This window comes from Meriones unguiculatus, chromosome 3, assembly GCF_030254825.1.
Source record: "Meriones unguiculatus strain TT.TT164.6M chromosome 3, Bangor_MerUng_6.1, whole genome shotgun sequence".
In the NCBI taxonomy this organism is placed as follows: domain Eukaryota; kingdom Metazoa; phylum Chordata; class Mammalia; order Rodentia; family Muridae; genus Meriones; species Meriones unguiculatus.
In genome coordinates this window covers 2,698,697-2,716,787 of record NC_083351.1, presented here as the reverse complement: position 1 = coordinate 2,716,787, position 18,091 = coordinate 2,698,697, and the positions used below count along the sequence as shown (strand labels likewise).

Below are 18,091 nucleotides of genomic sequence, written 5' to 3'. Positions count from 1 at the left end.
ACACTCCACAGCAGACAGAGACCATCACAGAAATTCACAACTGTTTAAAATGCAGAGACAAAGGGGACATAGGGTGTTTAGCCCTAATTGATATATCTACAATAAAATCGCTACCAATAAGACTCTGGGAACATCACAGAAGATGGAGCAGAAAGACTGGAAGAGCCAGAGGGCCAGTGCATCCTCTGTGAGATCATGTCTTTCACATGTGGCAGGGAAGCTCAACAATAAGGCCTAAAAAGGGACATCAGTTGACATGTCATTGTTTGTGGGGGAAATCTCTCAAGCCCAGACAGCTGAGACTTTCCTACCCAGCTCTGTGGTTCTCTCACTCGGGTCCTTTCCTGCCAGTTCAGACCGTTTTGCTGTGCCTCTGCTGCTCTGATGGTGAGTCTCACTTGTTGTCTTCAAATCTTCCTGCTGGGGGGCCTTGGCTTCACAACGGCTTCTTAATGAAGGAACCAGAGAGGCTATGGTGGCCCAGACCTACAGTCCCAGTACTATGGGGCTCAGGAGACTTAAGAAGGAGATTTTAGGGTTCAGTGCCAGTCTGGGCTACACAGCAAGACCTTGTTTCCCACAGCCTCCCAAAACACAGAGCCAGGAACATATACCAGCTGGCAAACCTTCCATAAAGCCATTTCCTGAGACTTATGAGCCAAGGGCTAGAATCTCACCGTGTTTGTTCAGCAGGCCTTCATATGTTGGGGTTCTCATGTGTTGGGCTACCTCATGTCCACACAGGATAGATACTTGGTGGTGTGTGCAACCTTGGTACTATGGTCATCATCACATTAGAATCATTGTAAGAGTGAACCCCCACTCCACTGAGAACCCCGGAACAGAGGCAGAGACCTTCCCTGCTCAAGCACCCTTCACCTGCTGGGTCAGAGCATGTCTAGAAAAGCCAGCACTCTTGGGCACTCAGTGAACACTGAGTGTGTCCCAAGGTGTCCCCTGATGCTGATGCCATCAGCTGCTTGGATGAATTCCCTCCCAGCAGGGGGACAAGACTCTCATCCAAGATTTCCTCAGCAGGAATCTTTTCAGGTATCAGCTAGTTTTACACTGTTCCCCAGATGCTGCTGCCCCGGGAGCCGCAGGAGAGAGGCCATGCAGAGGGATGTCTCGGTGAGCAAAGTGCTTGCTGTGTATCCAGGAGGATTTGATTTGGGGTCCCCAGCAGCTACATTAAAACCTGAGCACCTGCTGCATGCTTGTAATTCCAGCACTTGGTGGCTGAGCCGAGAGGATCCCAGGGGTGTGTGCCTGGCCGTCAGCAAGCTCCAAGTTTAGCCAGGAGTCCTTCAGGCTATGTCACAGCTCCTGCACTTATGACTTAGAGAACAGAAGCAGAAGCATGGGTGGAAAGATTGTAAGAGCCAGAATATAGGAACACAGGAAGGCACTGTGAAACAGACACTCCAATAAGCAAGACAGAAACAAGGTCAATCTCATTGGACATGCTAATGTGGAAGTGAGGAGTTTTGTAGAGTTTTTTCCTAGATAAACAAATACAGGTAACTATCAATTAACCATTAATTGTTGGAACAAGGAGAACTAGCCGCTCCCAAGGATGAGCCTCCTTATTGGTTGTTCAGTGCAGAGTGGTCAGCCTTGAAATCATTTATACAAAAACAACAAAACAGACTTAGAGGGATATGTGTGTGTGTGTATGTGTGTGTGTGTATGTGTGTGTGTGTGTGTGTGTGTGTGTGCGTGTGCATATATACACATACATACATACAAGTAATATATATTAATCAAAGAAAAAGATGTTATAAACTTAAGATTTGGGGGAATACGATAATTCAAGGAAGGAAAACTGGAAGGGCCTGGAGAAAATAAAGTGCTATGATGATATTTCAGTTCAAAACACATTTAGAAATAAAAATGGAAACATGGGAAAGAACTTGAGGTGGAAAGGAGGAAGATGCCTGCCACCAGCCTCTGGTTCCACACACAATTCTGTGGTGCATGCATGTGCATATTCCACCTCACGTATACACACAGAAGAGTCACGACACCTCCCACCATAAACCTGTGGATGCTGCAGTTCTGGTACCCACCATGGATACTTCGTGTTTAACTCAAACGCTGCGTCCATCCCCCAGGCCGGGATGCAGGGAGCTAGCACACTTTCTTAGTGCTTCTCTGGGAAAATGTTGCTTTGGAAATAACAAGTTCTGGAGAGGAAGTGTTGAACTGGTTTGAAAAACCACAAAAGCAGGGTTCCTGTTCAGACTGAAAATCCACAAGTAAACAACACTCTAAAAATCCTGCGAGGTCCTGGCCTGAACTCATGGGGATTTTCTCTCCTCTCTCTTTTCCATCTCGTGTGTTTCAGTAGCAGCAGCAGAGTACTGAGAATACACAGGAAAGTTAATGAGTATGTGTTATCTTTAAAATACTTTCCAAATACAGAAACAACTTTTAAAATCTGGAAGAGAAAACTCTAACCAAGGAGGCGAAAGACCCCTATGACAAGAACGTCAAATCTCTGAAGAAACTGAAGAAGATAACAAAAGATGGAAAGATCTTCCACGCTCCTGGATCAGTAGGATAACACAGTAAAAATGTCCATCATACCAAAAGCAATCTTCAGATTCAATTCAATTCCCATCAAAATTCTAACACAATTCTTTACAGACCTTGAAAGAGCAATTCTCAACTTCATATGGAAAAAACAAACAAACAAACAAACAAACAACTCAGGATAGCTAAAACAATCCCATAAAATTAAAGAACTTCTGGAGGTATCACCATTTCTGATGTACATTTCAAGCTGTACTACAGAGCAATAGTAATAAAAGCCACATGGTATTGGCATAAAAATGGACAAGTTGATCAATAGAGTTGAATCAAAAACCCAAGAATAAGCCCTCATACTTATGGACACTTTATTTTTTACAAAGAAGCCAAAACAATGAAAAATGAAAAAACAAAAGTATCTTCAACAAATAGGTCTAATCAGATGTCTGCATGTAGAAGAATGCAAATAGGTCCATATTATCACCCTGTGCAAAACTAAAATCCAAGTGTATCAAAGACCTCAACATAAAATTGGCAACTATAAATCTAATAGAAGAGAAAGTGGGGAATAACCTTGCACATATTGGTACAAGAGACAACTTCCTGAACAGAACACCAACAGCTCAGGCTCTAAGGACAACAATTAATAAATGAGACCTCATGAAACTGAAAAGCTTCTGTAAGGCAAAGGACACTGTCAATAGGACAAAATGGCAGCCTATAGAATGAAAAAGATCTTCACCAACCCTACATCGGACAGAGGATTAATATCCAAAATATATAAAGAACTCAAAAAATTAGACACCAAGAAACCAAATAACCTAATTTTTAAAATGGGGTACAGAGAATTCTCAATAGAGGAATCTCTAATGAAGGAGAAGCACTTAAAGAAATGCTCAACATCCTTAGTTAACAGGAAAACACAAATCGAAATGACTCTGAGATTCCATCTTAAACCAATCAGAATGGCCAAGATCAAAAACTCTATGTGACAGCAAACCCTGGCAAGGATGTAAAGGAAGGGGAACACTCCTCCATTGCCAGTGAGAGTGCAAACTTGTATGGCCTCTGTGGAAATCAGTTTGGCAGTTTCTCAGAAATTTGGGAATAATTCTATTTCAAGATGCAGCTATACCACTCCTGGGCATATACCCCAAAGATGCTCCATCATACCATAAGGACACTTGCTCAACTATGCTCATAGCATCCTTCATTTGTAATAGCCAGAATATGGAATCAACCCAGATGTCCCTACACTGGAGAACGGATACAGAAAATGTGGTAAACTTACACAATGGAATACTTCTCAGGTATTAAAAACAAGGACATCATGAAATCTGCAGGCAAAGGAATGGAACTAGAAAATATCATCCTGAGTGTGGTTCCCAGACCCAGAAAGACATGCATGGCATGGATTCACTTATACATGGATATTAGCCATGAAATACAGGATAACCACTCTACAATCCACAGACCTAAAGAAGCTAAGCGACAAGGAGGGCCCAAGGCTTGGATCACACTCAGAAGAAGAAATAAAATAGACATCAGAAATGGATGGGTGAAGGGAACCTGGTGGGGGAGGAGTGGCAACAGGAGGGATCAAGTTGGGAGAGATTTGGAGGGCAGGATGGGAGAGAGCTGGGTGACAGAATGGAAATCAGAGATGGGGCACCTCTGGAATGGGGGAAGCTTCAGGAGTCTATGGGGGTGACCCTAGTTGAAACTCCTAGATATGAGGAATGGAGCCAGTCAGGACTTCCAGTGGAGGGAAGGGGACACCAACCCACCCACACAATCTTTGACCCAAATTTTTTCGTGCCTACAAGATGTGCAGAGGGAAAGATGGAGCAGAGATCTAGGGAATGGTCAACCAATGACTAGCCCAACTTGAGACTCATCTCATGGGACATTATTAATGATATTCTGCTATGCTTGCAGACAGAAACGAGCATAACTGTCCTCTGAGAGGCCTCACCCAGCAGGTGATGGAAACAGATGTAGAGACCCACAGCCAAATAGTAGGTAGATCTTGGGGAGTCTGTGGAAGAGTGGGGTTAAGGACTTAGGGAGATAAAAGGGTCAAGCACTCCACAAGAACTACAGAGTCAACCAATCCGGGCCTGTGGGGGCTCACAGAGACTGAACCGCCAACCAAAAAGCATGCATGGGCTGGACATAGGCCCCCCTACACATATGTAGCAAATGTGCAGCTTGGTCTTCATGTGAATTCCCGCACAACTGGAGTGAGGGGTGTCTCTGGCTCTGTTGCAGCCTTCGGGTCTCTTTCCCCTAACTGCGCTGCCTTGTCTAGCCTCAGTGGGAGATGTGCCTCGTTCTGTAACAACTTGATGTGCCAGGGTGGGTTGGTACCCATGGGGGGGCTCCTGTCCTCTGAGGAGAAGGAGAAGGGAAAATGGGGAGGGGGAAGGAAGAAGGGGTCATGAGGAGGACAGGAGGAGGGTGATTATGATTGGGACGTAACGTGAATAAATAAATAATTTAATGAAAAACATCTGGAAGAGAAATTCACGTGTGAAGAAATTACACCCAGCTCCCTGTTCCACCTTAAATACACCCAGCTACTTCTGTTTATTGGCATGGTTTCCATACCCACTTAAGGAAAAGCAAACACTGAACCATTGACCTTACAAAGTTTGCGACACAGGTGCCTAGTTATTTAAGGACCTGTGAACACCCAACTTTCATTTTTCCTTTGAGAAAGAAAAGGATTCCTTGTAAGAGTATAAATAAACAGCTAACAGTTTATTGTACTGGAAAAATAATTTAGGAAAATCAAATTAGACAGTTTGCTGCACATGAAAAAGGGGAGAAAGGAAGGCTTGAAAACAGTCAACTTAAAAACTCATGAGCAAACAGGTGATGGTGACCACCACTAATGAATATCTGCTCCCTGTTGTTGGGGTCACAGCTTGGGAGTGTCCAGCTCCCTGGATTAGCAGTGTGGTGGAGGGGAGCATCGGGTTCTGTCCGCAAATGTATGTTATGAGTTCAAGTGTATTCAGAACCCCACTATGGAGAGTCCCGTCTCTCACAGCCGGTACCCGAGGTGGAAGTCCCAACACAAAATTGTCTCTACGTCAGATGCTTGGAAGCACTTGCTGGTCTTGCCTGTCAGCTAAATGTGCTATGGCCTTTGCTTCTGTTTAGAGATGATGCCACCCTCAGTGACTGGCAGTTAATATGGCCTCTGTGCATGGGAAAGCTGGGATCCAAACCCAAGGGGAGTCTATGATCCAGCACCACATGCTCCGCTCAGAACCGACAGCTTGTATTAAATTCAGCTGCAATAAGGAGATTTCAGCTAGCTCTTTGTTTGGGTCTATGCAGTTTTCTTTGCAATTGACATGCGTTTGTTTGTTTGTTTATTTGTTTATAAAGACCTAACACATAGTAAAAAACCTGTGGTATTATGCATCTTCCAAAAAAATGCTTTTAGGGTCTAACACTTGAAAGACAGATACCCATTTCACAGCTTGAGTATTAACTATCTGGACATCACTGATAAGTTAAATAAAATCGGTGTGCGAGGGCCCGGGAGGCTGTGTGGATGCAAATTGTTCTTCCACCGAAATCATTGGAACCAGAGAGTAGCCCGGGCTGCCTTCTAATATCCACCATCCCATTTTTCCCAAGAGTAAGAGAAATCATAAACGGTCTCAGTGGGGGCTTCCAGGAGTGCAGGGGCGGGGAATTGAAGCCCAGTGTCTTACAGCAAGCCTCCTCCCGTATTCCCTGCCCTGTTCCAGGTGTTATACAACTACAGTTTACGCTGTCTTCCCACAAACCATCATGGGGTGGATTCTGAGACCTCATTGAACATCTTTGTGTCACCTGGGTTGGGGGAGGGTCATTCTGAAAACTCCAAGTCATCATAGCCAGGCCCTTACGAGGGCCTTCCCTGACTGGGTCAGAGAGAGGGACACCAACAGAAAAAAGAACGAGACAGAAAAAAATGCAACAAAACACAGACACGAGGACACACACTCTAACCATGAGAGCCAAGAGTCACAGGCAACAAATACATTTGTGGATCTTGGCAGTTAAATTCAAAGAAGGTATGTCCAAACATCTGACCTCTCAAGCCCCTTGATTCTTCTACACTTGAGACTCCTCCTCTTATCCTCAAGGTCCAGAACCTGTAGAGCTACTAAGCTTTACCTGTGCGTGTCAGCATTTTTAAGAGCTCTATAAAGCATGTGTCCCTCTCAGGACTTTCTGAGGCCAATTGGGAGGAAAACCTGGGGTTGTAGGTGGTCTCACAGCTTGGTGTTATGAATCCATATGTCTACAAGAGAAGCAGCAAAGGCTGAGGTCTCTGCCACCTAAGCCTGGAAGCTAGAAATGGATGATGCCTTGATGGCGGCCATTGTGCAATGGAAAACTGTCAAGTGGTGCTTCTGGCTGGTCCCTCAGCCCTGTGTGGTGCTCAGTACCTGAGGCACTAGCAAGTGCATCTCAGCCATACCCAGCAAGTCCTCTAAGGGTGGAAGTCGGGGTCAGAGTATCACAGAGGATCCAGCACCATCTTGCTCACTGGGGATGACAGAAGGAAGGACAAGAAAGGTCAGAAGGACAAGATGGAGAAGCAGGATGCTGTTAGCCCTGCAATTCTGACTTGAGCCAAGGGGCCACCAAGTACCACCTTCTCCAAATTTGCAGTTGTTACACATTTTCCAAGAATATAAAGGTGCAAAAAGAAACTTTAGACAGCACGGTCTTCTTGATTCTCCCATGGCCCAAACCATCCCTGGCTCTCCTCAATGTGGCAATTTCCCACACAGCACCGCTAGTGTTAACTGACACTTGTCAGTCTCAAAGCTGTAAACATCTTCACCAAGAAATTTTATTGCAGAATTTCAGGAGCCCGACATAAAGCTAACCAGGTGACCAGCTGAGTTATGGCCCCATTAGAAGGAGGCTTCCAGACAGCTATAATTTAATGTCACTGATATCTAAGTGCTGGGTTATAGGAAGCCCTGGTCTCTGGGGGGATTCTGTCTTAGGAGGAAGCCCACCTTCAAAAAAAAACCCTAATTACCTTTTATGAAGGCGACCTTTCTACAATGCCATATGCTCTGTGTCCTTGCCTGGCACCTATAACTCTGCAGATGTCAGACCATGGAAGGCAAGATGGTGACAAGAGCAGGGTTGTCCCACACTCCTGGCTTGTGTATTACCTGTGGCATATTATCTAAATCCACAAGTAAACACAGCACAGCCAGTTACATTTCAGTGGCACCCCACACTGTCAGTAATGACTTTAAGTTCCTCATTGTTAGTGTCCCGCATGCTTGAGATTGGCTCTGTTGTCATCTCTTTGGCCCAGGCTGCCCCATATGTGATGAGGATTCATGAGATCCCTCAAAAAGAAGTCTCTTGACTTAATGCCCGGGCACTCCCAGGGGACTAGGGCACAAGGGAGGAGGGACGAATCCATCAAGAGGACAGGTGATGGGGTTCCTGGGAGGATCCATTCTCCACTGGATTCACGTCAAAGCCTAGGGACTGTTCTTCTGGGGTGCTGTGGCTGTCTGTTTTGCATACAGTCCTCTCAACTGGCCATCAGCAATCCACAGTCAGCTTCCACCTTCCCTGCTGCCCGTGCCCACCACTGCCATGAAGAACCCCCCATTAGCTTATGATTCATTCTGCATCTGGGCAATAGTGCATACTTGCCAAGGCAGACACAGCCCTAGTGCTTAGCTGGCAACTGACGTGAACAGTCCTCAAAAGGGGTCATGTGAGCGTACCTGCACCTGGCTGGCCACGTCTCACTTCTGCTTGGAATAGTGAGAGCACTCCTTTGGCAAAGTGCAAGCCAGGAGCTACTTTTGGCCCATCAGTTCCAGGAGAGTGGTGCACAGACAGCTCCCTAGCTTGGGCTTCCTGGCCGTGTGGGAAGCTCTTTAGACTGGCTGCTGCATGCTTGTTAGCCGAGATCTTTGTAGAATGATTTGAGAGCAGCCCACTCTTTTGTTGGTTTGTTGGTTGGGTGAGAGGAAAGATGGCAGCTCTTGTTGAAGCCTCTTCCCACCACCTCCTGGCATGAGCGTGCAAGCTGCAAACCCAGACAAGACCGGAAACCACGTACCACCTATGTTTTGTACCCTGAAAGCCTGGTGACACATTCTAGAATTTTGTAGCATTCCTGAAGACCTCTGAATAACTCATCCATTGTCTCAGCCCAGAGTGAAGCAAGAGCCTGCCTTCTTCACAGGCAACACAAGCAGAAGAGAAGGAAGATGCCAGGAGTTTGGTTCATTTCTGTGGGCTAAGCTACTTAGGCTGGAAACAAACAAACAACCAGAAGCTTTATGACAGAGTGAATCGGCAAACTGCTCCAAAGAAAGCATTCTAAACAGACATGAATCACGACATGCTTTTGATTAACTGCTTACTTAAAAGCAGATGCTGTGTGGGAAGGGTGGGTCTAAGCTCGCTGGGAATTCAGGGAGTCTGGGGAAGACAGCTGCCTTCTGGAACCAGCAGGGATGGTTCCCTTAGCCCCCTGCAGTTTCTGCCCTCAGGTCTCTTGCCTTCCTTGGACCTAATAGAAGCAGGCTGAGCATAGAGAGGGGCGTGGGTGGAGATGAGGCTGGGAGAGCAGGGCAAGTCTCCTGCTGTATGTCAGTACTCACTTGGCCCTGGTGCTCTGCATCCGTGCAGCTCTGCCCTCACTGGAATGAGCAGGGGAATGGGGTGAGGGCCAGGTAGAGTCCTTTGCAGTGATCAGAGCATCCCACATTTGGCTCCGCACTGTATCTCTATCTGAGAGGTAAAGAGGCTTTGTTGTATCCTGCAGCCCTGGCCCACCTCTCAGGAAGCAAGAGATGGCTCAGCAGGAGGAAAAGGAGGGAAGAAAGAGACATGAATATCCATCCAGCCCCTTCCCTCCTGTTGCCCTGCTCCAAGGTCCCTCTATCTGTGTGTTGATTGATAGACTTAGCATACGGCCCTCTCACCATCCACAGAGAAGTGTCCATCTTCCCTGCTGCCCGTGCCCACCACTGCCATCAAGAACCTCCCATTAGCTAGTAGCTCATTCTGTATCTGGGCAATAGTGCAATAGTGTGTGTTTGTGTGTGTGTGTTAACTATGTTCACCCACAGCAGACTGGAAACTCACCCACAAGGACAAGGCTGTGTCCCTCTGACTTCCAGCCCTGAAGCCAACATAGTAGAAGATTGGTGGACTGAGTGATGGCCAACCCCAATGGACACACTCTGTTTATGAGTGTCATCTAAAGGAGCTCATGAACAGAGACGAGAACAGTTCCACGCACCAGGAATCTCCGTGTCTTTCTGACTGGAGCCCACGGGAGGGGCATCGGGGCTCATGTGCACAGAGCTTACCCTCATAAAAGAAGGCGAGGGGCAACATATGGGACAAACAAAATGAGGATCCTGGTGCCAGTCTGTAATGAATGACTGGGAACCTCCAGCCTAATGTGGAAATGCTGTGATCTAGCCTCAGCCCTGTCTCCCTTGCCTTCCAAGAGTTTCAGAAGATCCTAGACACCTGGGAAAGAGAGAGAGCTAACCCCATCGGTATCCTTCACTGCCTCTTTCCATGTCTCTCTCCTCTGTTTCTGTACTGTCTGTCTATCTCTTGTATCTGTTTTTCTCTTATGTATCTGCCTCTCTGTGTGCCTCTTCTTCTTCTATCTCTGTCTTTCTATCTCTCTTTCTCTTTCTCCTTCTCTTTCTACTTCCTCCACTCCAGAGAACCAATATAGAGACTGTTGACATAAGCATCCTATCATGAAGCTGATTGGCTGGGCATATTCACACAAGATGCCCTGCAAATGAACACTGAAGAGAGAAGCAGGCAGAGAGGGTGCTTCCAGAGGCCACAGTGCTGCTGGGAGATATTAAGAAGATAAGATTCACATTAATAGTAATGGTGATTTCCTAAAGCCAAGGACAGAGAGTTGGTAAGGTCTCCAAGGATCAACTGAGGAGTTGGAGGTGAGAGACCTAAGATGGGGAGGGCCAGAAGCCCTCAGGAGGAACCCAGGGCCTCTACTTTTCCTGTGAGGAGGCCTCCCCACCTGCCCTGGGTCTGTCAATGTGCCCTCACCACGTGTGGGAAGTGGCTGTGGGGGGAGCGGTATCACATGCCTAGTCCTCTCTCAGACCTGTCCCCGGAAGGAGAGCCCAAGAGAAGATTGGGAGGTTTCCCTGGCTATGCTGATAAATCTCACCCTACACACTCAGCACTTAAAAACAGAAGCAACCGCTTGCCTGTTTGAGCTATACCAAGGTGATTCGCGGTGTGTGGAGATTAGAAGTGACTACACCTAGAGATGGATTCAATTGGCCTTGTAGTGAAATGGCTTTCGAGAGCCAATGCTGATTACTTCAAAAGCTGTAGTGGGAAGCAAGTAGACAACCGGAGAAGGGCTAGACAGCTAGGGAGCCTGTGGCTGTGTGACACCAGAGGGGGTGTGACTCAAGTGGACATGTTTAGGCTGGCACTTCTAATGTCACTCTCCTTCAATACCTTGACAACAACCAAAGCAGACAGACAGACCCATCCTTGGAGCAAAGATTCGGCTAACAGACTCAGTTCTGGAGGTGAAAGGGAGAAGGGGGACCACTCACCTTCAGGGCACTGCCCCTCAACTCCCCAGATATGTGGGACACTGGGGTTTACACACTGAGCCTGAACCCATAGGGCCTGAGCTGAGCAATCTCACACTGCCGGGAGGAGAGGCGGCCACTCAAGATTGTTCCCCAGGAACCTTCAGCCTTGGTTTGCCTTGGCAGAGATCAGACTGGCCTTGGCTCTCCGGTGTGGCGTATGCACCACACTTCTACCTAGCCAGTCTCCACAACCCTGTTCTGAGTGTACCGAAGGAGTTGCCACGGGCTGCTGAGGGTTGGGAGTTGTCTTATCTTCCTTCCAACAGTTGGTATTTGATGGACTCTGAGTTCCCAGAGCTCCACCTGTGCACTAGGGCTGGGGTTGGGTGTCATCAGAAGTGACATTGCAGCTACTCTCACCATCCTCCCTGATTGGGCTTCCTCTGCAGCTCAGAAAGTTCCTGGCTGGAGCTCCAGCTCCCACAGCCAAAAGATGCTGTTAGCCCTCATCTTACCTTGCTTACCTGGACTATGGTAACCCCAGAGCCCACCTCTGAGGAGGGAGCTTGAAGACAGGGAGGAAGAGGAGCCAGAAGGGGTGCACATTGCAGGGGCAGCGGGGAGGATCTTGGGAACCTGGAGCTGGCACGCACCAGTGGAAAATGCTCGCATTGACCTGCTCTGGGGCAGGTTGGGAATAGAAACAAAAACAAAGTCCAAAGAACCATCTTTCAATCTTTTGAGCAATGTCATGGGTATGGATTTTTAACATGTATGAACTGTAAAAGCAGCATCTCAATTTACCAACAGGCCGTGCTTTCCCATGCTCAGGGAGGTGTGAGAGGACACATCAAACACGTGTCCTCAGAATGTATCTAGAGGAAGAAGCTTGGACATGCTTACGGCCACCTATACATAACTGAGGGCAAGAGAGGCCGCCTGTCTTAACTTCAGCCTTCCAACTTTGTCTGCAGACTTTCTCTCCATTCTTTCACAAACTCTCCTGCTCGCCATGCAGAGAAAACACGCTCTCTGGAGAAGATCCCCTACATCTGACCTCCAGTCTCGGCGTGACTCGGTGGGGCTGTGGATGGCTCAGCAATTCAGAGCACTGGCTGCTATTCCAGAGAAGCAGGCTTCAATCCCAGCACCGCAGGGGAGTGCATGGGCATCTGAACTCCAGTTGCATGGCCTCTGTACCCACCTAGTGCACATACATACTTACTTACAGGCAACACACACACATACACACCTTTAGTTTTGAAGAGTGAGAACCAGGCTCCTCTCAGCACCTGCTCCTGATAGTGAGCCTAGGGAACAGGGAGCTTAGGTGAGATAGGTTGCAGGGAGATGCCTACCTTGGGCATGGCAGTAATTCCAAACCAGGCAGCATGGTGGGGTTTTCTGTGAGACTTCTGTCTATGACCCAGCAGAAGTCCCAAAGTAGCATCCTAATAACAAAACAAATCACTGGGTCCTCAGTTTCCCCAACCTTCCTGGTCACACTTGGACATAAGGAAAAGCCCAGCATCTGCTCAGCAAGCGGGAAGGATACTGCCTGCAGCTGGCATGGCCACCTGGGCTGGGCACACACAGGCCCATGCAGTTTTGATCCCTCCTGGGTTCCTGAGTGCTGCCCTGACATAACCACACACCGTGTATGGATATATTCCTTTAATTATGGAACTGGAAAATTTCTTTAGTTCAGTCTATGCTTGTATAACACAAATGTTCGAGAATCCACCACCCACCCAACCTGGTGCTCAGGCTCACTCGTTGGCAGTCGGCTACATGAACGCATGTGGCTGTTAGCATCTTCAGACAGTTAAATGAAGAAACAGAGCACTGGTCATGTGTGTGAATACATATAGAGAACACCACAGCATTCTTAATTCTGGCCCAAGGTGTTAAGCCACACACCGAGTGCCATTTGGCAAGTATCTGACAGATGAAAGAGATCATGTAAGGGCCTCATCGTCTGGGTTGAGGCTGTCTCCCTGGATGAATGGCGATGAAATACCAGGTCCCCTGCGGAACTGTTTCTCCAATATATGCATATTAAATGCTTGTATGTTTGTATGTGCAGGTACGTGTGTGTGCTGTGTGTGATGTGAGTTGCCAAAGTACAAAACACGAGTTTATTCTGTTCATACTAAGCATGTTAAATAAATCAAGTTTTGTGACTATAACACAATTCTTTTTTTAAAAAGGAACATTGAAGATCTTCAAAAATTGCTACAGTACAAAAAAAGTGTGTGTGTCTGTGTGTTGGTATTTATATATTTATATATGTATATTAACCAGAAATAGTGACTCTACCGGAAGTGATCCCCCACCCCTGTCCTCTGTAAGATTTCTCCGCGTGGTTCGCTGGGCTCGGCTCCTGCCGAGCTTCCGGGTCAATACATGGCACATAGTGGTATTATTGGCACAGGTTCAGAATCATGGTGCGAGTCCCAGGCGTCGGGAGCTGTCTCCTGTCCTTCTGCTTGGCTTTCTCTGCTGTCTCCAGTCCATGTCTTGCATGTCTTCTTTCTGCTCTCCGAAGAAAACTCTGGGAGAAGGGAACGCCCCTAGGCACGAGCAATTTTACAAAAATAGATTTGGCCTTGGGTGTCCTGCTCTGCTGAGTTTCCCGCCGGCAAAGAGAAGTGGCAGGTGCGGGACCCTCCCCTTAGATAGTTTAGTTTTAGGTTTTATAATTTTTGTTTTGTTGTTTTGTTTGTACAAGTTCACCAACGGAATCCTGTGGAGGCAGAAGAGGAGAGAGTAAATGGCAGCAGGCTCCGGGGCACAGCATGCTCGTTGGCCATGCAAAGTCCACACCCACCCACTCTTGTGGCTACCTAGGATTGGTGGGGCATGAGGAAAGGCTTCAGCCCTATGTTCAGAGCCTCCCATGAAGGCTGGACCCGAGGCAGGTAGAGAGATACAGCGAAGTGTCGGGGGAGGAGGGGAGCATAAGCAGGAAAAGAGCTGTTCCCCTGGGCGTCTGACTGAAGTCTCTCAGTAGCAAATTACCAATGGTTATGGCCTTGCTCACTTCCCTGCTGTGCATCTGCATAGTCTAGGAGTCGTAACCAGAAACCTTATGTACAGGGAAAAGAAATGTCCTAAACGCCATTTGCAATCAAAATGGCTCCTGGCTTTAGCTGATCAGATTGCAATCGCATCCCAGGCAGCTCTGAAGCCAATCTGTCCCCTTGCTTCCAAAGAAGGAAACAGAGGCACAGGATGGGTGGGGGCCTAGAACCTGCTGAGTAGCAAAATTCTCAAAAGCTCCTGACCCCAAGTCTACAGTCACCCACACTCTTGCGGGTGTCTTAACTTCTCCTGAGTGGTTCTTTTCCTGTCAACCCTCATTCTCAAGCCTGTATTAAAACATCTTCAATGAAACTCCCAGCTTAGGACACCGCCCGTCAGTCCTGAAATTCTTTTCTGTGTCCGCTGTGCTCCGTGTTGAGCTGCTGAGGGTGGCAACGCGGAGCTGTCCCCTCGCCTCTGACAGGTCCCCTTCCTCCATTAACTCAGAAGGAACCCGCACCCAAGTGGGCATGCCACTGGTCAGCATGCCCTCCATGCTCTTCCTCCCTCCCTCTCTACACTGTGGAGGGTGGGGCTTTGCTTGCTATACCTGCAACGCAAGAAGGAACCCATGAGTTCCTTTCCATCCACCACCAGCTACAGGTTCACTGGGACCAAGACTCAGGACAGACTTCCGGATCCATCAGCACAGCCAGCCTGGGTCCCCCAGCAACCTCCCAAGAGAGAAACAGATGGGATGGGCTGGTGTGCAGGGGGCTGGGGGGGGGCAGCAGCTGCAACCTGTTTAGCATCTGGCCAGGAAAGGGCAGCTAGACCTGTCTGTGTGCAAGCATCGCTAAGTGGAAGCTCAGCTCCCAGCCAGCGAGGGTGCAGTGGTTGGCACTGGCCCCTGGCATGAGGAAGCGTCATGTCACACCCGCGGGTGATCTTGCCTGGTGCTGTGCGAGTTATGGGGATGGGCTGATGTGTGTGGGCCTTCATTGCCACTCGCTGCTAGAAACATCCACCCCACAACTACAGGCCACTTAGACCCTCAAGCAGAGAGGGGAGACCCCCACACCTGTAGATGATGCAAGTCAGAAGCAAGGGCCCCGGTGGTCCCGAGATGATGGTGGCAGAAGGATGTGACCTACATGGTGGCGGTGTCCCACAGCCCAGCCCAGCAAATGGCCGGACCAGAAGATCCAGCAACATGCTCAGAGATGTGCAGCCCTGTGCTGCTCCAGGGGCCTCAAAGCCAGCTGTCTGGCCAGGGCCTGGGAGCTGGGCTGAGTCTCCTCCAGTTACAGCCAAGGGAGTTATGGGACTCAGCTCTCCCAGAGTACTCCAGCGTGACATCCTTTCTCCTGTCTCAGTGGCACTGGGCTCTGAACACTGACTTTTCCAGGAAGCAAGTGCGAGTTTCATCCTAGAACTCCGGGCAGGGCTGGAAGGACCCAGGTTTGTGCCCAGAGCCTCTCACTTGTCCCTCCAGTGAGGTAAGGAGGAGGATTAAAGGTGCTAGCTCCTTCAATGTGGTCTCAGAATGGACATAGAGGCTCCCTGAACAGCCCTCCATCTTGCCTGCCATCTCCAAGAGACTCCTGTTTGGCTTCTCTGTGAGGCCTAAGTTAAGAATCCACTCTGCTCCTATGGGGCTGACCATCACTGTGGACCTCAGACAACCTTGCATAAAGGAATGGGACCTCAGATCAGGTCAGCCCTGGGCTCTCGTGGGGCTGGCCATCACTGTGGACCTCAGATCAGGTCATCACTAGGCTCCTGTGGGTGGCCTTCCCCCAGCTGTGTCTCCACCCCATCCGCACACTCAGGGATCAAAGGGTAAAGGGGTTTCAAACAGAGAAGTAATTTAACACACGAAAGAGCCATCTTGGTACCTATTTTCATTTGAAAATTTCTGAAGTTAAAAGATAATACTGTGTGAATTTACTTACACAAGGGACCCAGGCTGTGCATTGAAATGGGCAGCTGGCGGGGTGGCTATGCATTTGTACAGTTTGTAGGGGTGCCAATGTCAGGGGAACTATCAGCATTCAGTGTTAGGTTTTAGTAGGAATAGTCTGACATGATTAATGCCATTACACCATTCACCTCGGAGTTAAGGGGATGGGGCGGCGCCTGATCAGGTGAAGTACCTGCTCTTCCAATGCTCTAAGATCCACAGAACCCACATAAAAGCCAAGCACGGCACTGTGGGTCTATAAACCCTGTGCTGGGGAGACAAAGTCAGGAGAATTCCCTGGATCTTATCAGCCCACCAGAATTGGTGAGCTTCGGGGTCAGTGAGGAACTCTGTCTCAATGGAGGAAGACACCCAACAGTGACTCTGGCCTCCGCACACAAGCATGCACCCACAGAAACACACACACACACATAGAGAGAGACAGAGAAAGAGAGAGACAGAGGCAGGCAGACAGACAGATAGAAAGGCGAGCAGGGAGGCAGAGACAGAGACACACACAGAAGTTAAACGGTATTTCCCAGCTCTGTTTTTCTACAATTAGATACGTATTTTAAACGAGCTCACTAAAGGCTGACCTAACCCTGGGAGCAGTGACCTAGCTAAGTTCCTTTTCTTTATTTTTCTGAGACAGGGTCTCTCTGTGGCAGCCTGGTCTGGGCTTTCATTACTTGCAGTATTCCTGCCTCAGTGTCCTAGGATCCCTCGGAGTGCTAGGATCCCAAGCATGCACTACCAAATGCACTGGCTTCTGCCGACTGGTCTCCTGGTCTCCGACAGCAGATGGAACATGGCTTCCATCTAAAGTTGGCTATAGGTCATAGGAGTGCCTCACCTTCATGAGAAAGGCTCGCCTGGAGAATGGGATGGGGTCCAGTCCTTGACCCTGAATTTAAACAGATTAAGGCTGTAGGACAGCCCCACCCCCTGACAGCCTTCTCCTTTCTCCTCTGCTTTCCGTGCTGGCTCCTCCCACTTACCCTCCTCCCTCTACCATGTCCCTCCCTCTCCTCTGCCCAGACAAGGCTCAGTCTCTATCCCTCTGGGATCCCAGGTATAAGAGTGTGCCGGGATTCCCAGCCAGGCACGAATGGTATCTCCCTGGCAACAGGGCCCTCCCTGAGTACAGGTCTCCGGTGGGGTCACCTCAGACTTCCTTGGATCCCTGCTCTGCATCGGGGGACTGGGAACTAATGCTGAAGGAAGCCAAGGGGCAGACGAGGTCCAGCACCCATTCTGGAGCACCAACACGGGTCTTTCTTGACCCAAACACCCCTCCCAGTGTGGCTGGAGGGCAGAGGCTGGTGACAGGGACCATCACAGTGAAACTATGCAGAGCCACATCCGGAGGAAGTCTGCAGGGCAATGTTTGCAGGCAGAAAACTGAGAGCCTGAACTAGTGATGGCTCGGTCACTGAGTCTGCCTCTATGCTGACTTTTGCAGAGAGAAGAGGTTCCAAACAAGGGCAGGGCACCATCTCAGCCTTAGGCCAGGAAGGGAGGGGAAAAGGAAGGCTGTTACCTCCCTGCAGGCCCACCCTGAGCTCCCAGCCCCCCTGTTCTCCAGTTCTAGACTAAGGTGAAGGGCTGGATCCCCAACCGTACAGACTCAGAGCAGAAGCCCCTCCATCCTGAGCTGGAGAAAGATCAGGAGCCAGGACAGACAGGAAGGATGCGGGCAGTGGGCCTAGACCCCACAGGAAAAGACAGGGAAGGGGGTATCTGCAGAGCAAGCCATCTTGTAGATAAATTCTGGGATAAATTCTGCCCCCTGCTGCCTAGAAGACTGGGCTGCAGGTTTCCTGGGCTCACAGGCTGGTTGTTCAGCAAAGAGCGGGGCGCCCGGTGCCTGGTGCCACACTCCGAAGCAGCTGGAAGGATGCCTGTGCCCGTGGTTGCTTTGTGCAGGATGTCAGAAAGAACAGCATCTAGAAGGTTCCCCGTGTTA

The 18,091-nt window shown here is 48.9% G+C and overlaps 1 protein-coding gene across 1 annotated transcript in view; it reads right to left on the bottom strand.

The window, feature by feature from the left end:
• Positions 1-12,797: 12,797 nt before the first annotated feature.
• The window catches only part of Ajap1 (adherens junctions associated protein 1), a 106,075-nt gene continuing 100,781 nt past the window's right edge, over positions 12,798-18,091 (bottom strand). Inside the window, exon 6 of the mRNA XM_021654893.2 lies at positions 12,798-13,884. The gene's annotated coding sequence lies outside the window, so the exon portion shown is untranslated. The remainder of the gene's footprint in view (positions 13,885-18,091) is intronic.